Source organism: Stegastes partitus, unplaced genomic scaffold (assembly GCF_000690725.1).
Source record: "Stegastes partitus isolate 25-593 unplaced genomic scaffold, Stegastes_partitus-1.0.2 Scaffold763, whole genome shotgun sequence".
NCBI classification, from domain to species: domain Eukaryota; kingdom Metazoa; phylum Chordata; class Actinopteri; family Pomacentridae; genus Stegastes; species Stegastes partitus.
This window is the reverse complement of record NW_007578494.1, coordinates 168541-171433: the sequence shown is the minus strand read 5'-3', so window position 1 is coordinate 171433 and position 2893 is coordinate 168541. Positions and strand designations below refer to the sequence as shown.

Genomic DNA, 2893 nt, shown 5'->3' with positions numbered 1-2893 from the left:
GACCGTATGTTTTTAACGTTTTAATCAAATCATTAAGCCAAAAGTAGACGTGTCTTCACCAGCGGTCTGTAGACGATGTGAGCCGGTGCACGTCTTGTCAGTAAAAGACCGTTTTCTGTACAGCTTTCTGCTTTTTTCCTTCCTGAGAATATCAATAAAAATGAAGCTGTCTGGACGAAGTTGGAACGTGCGGCTTAAAGTGGATTTTAAACAGTCATAAAAGGGAAAATCTGCTCTAATGTGTAGAAAATGAAAAAAAAAACCCCAGCTCTGTCAAAACAGCATTTCTTCAGCCTCCTTTCTCCTGAGAGGCTTGAAGATATTCTATAAGCCCATTTAAACTACACAACATTTGGTCACGCCACAATTTTCAGTTTAACCTCCTCTGATTGCACGCATTTCGAGGAAACCGATTTAGTTTAAGATACCGACTTCTGTTTATGTTGGCGGAGACTGTTGGAGGAAGTGATGGAAAGCTGGCAAACATGTTGTCTGTCTTTTCCATCGTGTCATTCAGACGCCGCCTTTGTGTTTGCGCTGCCTCTACGGGAGGCTGTAATTGAGTTCAGCTGCATTCTGCCTTCCCGCCAGATGACATGACACCTTGAGTAAATAGAAATTTTCCGAGATGTCAGTCTTGTTTGCAAATGAAAGAAACCAATCTCTGCTTCTTTTTTTTTTTTTTTTCACATGCACCAAAAAAAAAACCATATTTACACAGGAGGCTGTAATTACTGAGACACAAACAAGCATGAATCCACAAACACTTGGTGGTGGAAGAAGAAACCACCGGCTGCAGCTCACTTCTTTTGATTAGCTGTTGCCACATTGATTACACTCCTCACTTATTTTCGGCAGGTGTGAACCGAAGCAGGTCGTCTCACCAAATCAATAACTCCATCAGGGTTATCGCCAAATCTCTTTTTTTTTTTTTCTCCACGTCTCTCCATTTCTTTTTTTTTTTTTTTTAAGAGCTTTTCAAACAGAGCGTGAAAAAAAAAGGAAAGTAATCCTCAAACTCTCCGAGTGCCACATGGCGGATTAAATTCTCAGCGTAGCGTTCGCGCCCCGTCGAGAAGAGAGGGAAGTCAAGGTCATCTGCATCTGAAATTACCTGTGGATGATTAAGAGAGTGTGGATGAAACTCCGTCACCTCTCTGGATGCGATAAGGAGCTATCGGGCTCGGGAAGGTAACACGACGCCTAAAAGATAGAAAGTGTCTCAGATGGCTGTCTCGCAGTCGATCTAATGACATTTCCCTTCAGCTGACAGCACACGTGGGCAGTTTCCAGAAATAGAAACAGGCCCACTTGTTTGCAATGTACAGTTTACGCATATGTTTTGAGGTTCTGTTTTTCTAGTGCAAACACGACACATGTTCAAATCCTGCATAGATTTTACACAGTTTTTTGGGGGAAGCTTAAGAGTCTGCAGCCACACTAGCAGCTTTATTATAGGAACAATAATGGGTTTTCTATGCGAACTCATCAGGGGCCTTCTGTCTGATCATCTCTGATTGGCTAAAACCTTCTTATTATACACTATGGCTATTTAAATTGGCACCTGTGGGATTTTAGATTAATATATCACGTTTTTGTTTTTTTTTTAGATTTCTGCCCATTGACCCACTTTTAGAAGCTATTACTGCCGGTCCAGAATTTCAGATTCTGAATCAGTGGCATGATGACAAGTAACAGAATAAATTTCAGGCCTGCATCTTATTCCATATGTGGCTTTGTTTTATGCTAACATGCGGCTACATCAGAGATTATTTGATCTACTTGTCAAATAGACTCTGAATTAATGTCATGATGAGAAAAAAAANTTGACGAAATCAGGTGCAAATTGCTGGTATTTACAATTAAAAACAAGTATTAAAAAGTCTAATTACAGTGTAAAAACTCCAAATAATAATAAGCATACATTATTATTTAGATTTATATACAGTCGTGACTTGATAATCCGACCCTTAACAATCCAAAAACCTTGCTTTCTGACAGGTTTTTAGGAAAAACGAACACAACCCATGAAAAAAAGCCTTAACATACCGATAGCCTTGGATTCTGACTCCGACATGACGTTTTATGTCACCAATAAGGAAAACGGCATATTATCTGACTGAACAATCCCACAGATTGGCTACGTTCACACTGCAGGACTTAATGCTCAATTTGAATTTTTTTTTTGTGAAATCCAATTTTTTTTTTGTTCGTTCACATTTCCAATTAAATACGACTTGTATGTGATCTTCTGTGTGAACTTCATACGAGCCAAAAGTGTCCCGCATGCACAGAAGAGGACACGACGACGTCACACACAGCGAGCGTGCTCAGTGTTTACGGAAGTAAACATGGATGGTGACGGTGGAGCGTATCTGCCACTCCCCCACCACCACCGATGGAGGAAACAGAAGTGTGAGCGCTAACTAAACTAGCATCAGCAGCCAAGTACTGCCTGTGCGTTTCGACCACTTCCACCCCATCAGAGCGCTTCCCGGGGTGGAAGTGGTCCCCGACAGCACCAAATATTCAGATATTCATCATTAATTTCTGTGTTGTTCAGACTGTCATGAAAACACCAGATACAGGTCACATAGGACCAAAATAAATCAGATTTGGGTCACTTCAGCTGCTGTCTGAACGTATTTACCTTTGATGTCAACAGACGGGCCTGTGCACAAGCGCACCGGTCAATTAGGCTAAAATCCAACGATACACTAGTTATTATAACAAGTATAAACAATGAATATTAACAATAAATCATCCTTCAAGCATCAAGCCCTCCTTGCATCTCGACCTCCATCTTGACAATCCGACATAAAAGAAGGTTTTACATTTAGTGTCGGATTATTGAGTCATGACCGTATGTTTTTAACGTTTTAATCAAATCATT

General features: G+C 40.5%; 1 protein-coding gene across 1 annotated transcript in view; it reads right to left on the bottom strand.

Annotated features, from left to right (window-relative positions):
* Positions 1-2148: 2148 nt before the first annotated feature.
* Positions 2149-2893, bottom strand: part of rabggtb (Rab geranylgeranyltransferase subunit beta) — a 24653-nt gene continuing 23908 nt past the window's right edge. Inside the window, exon 11 of the transcript XR_520556.1 lies at positions 2149-2159. The gene's annotated coding sequence lies outside the window, so the exon portion shown is untranslated. The remainder of the gene's footprint in view (positions 2160-2893) is intronic.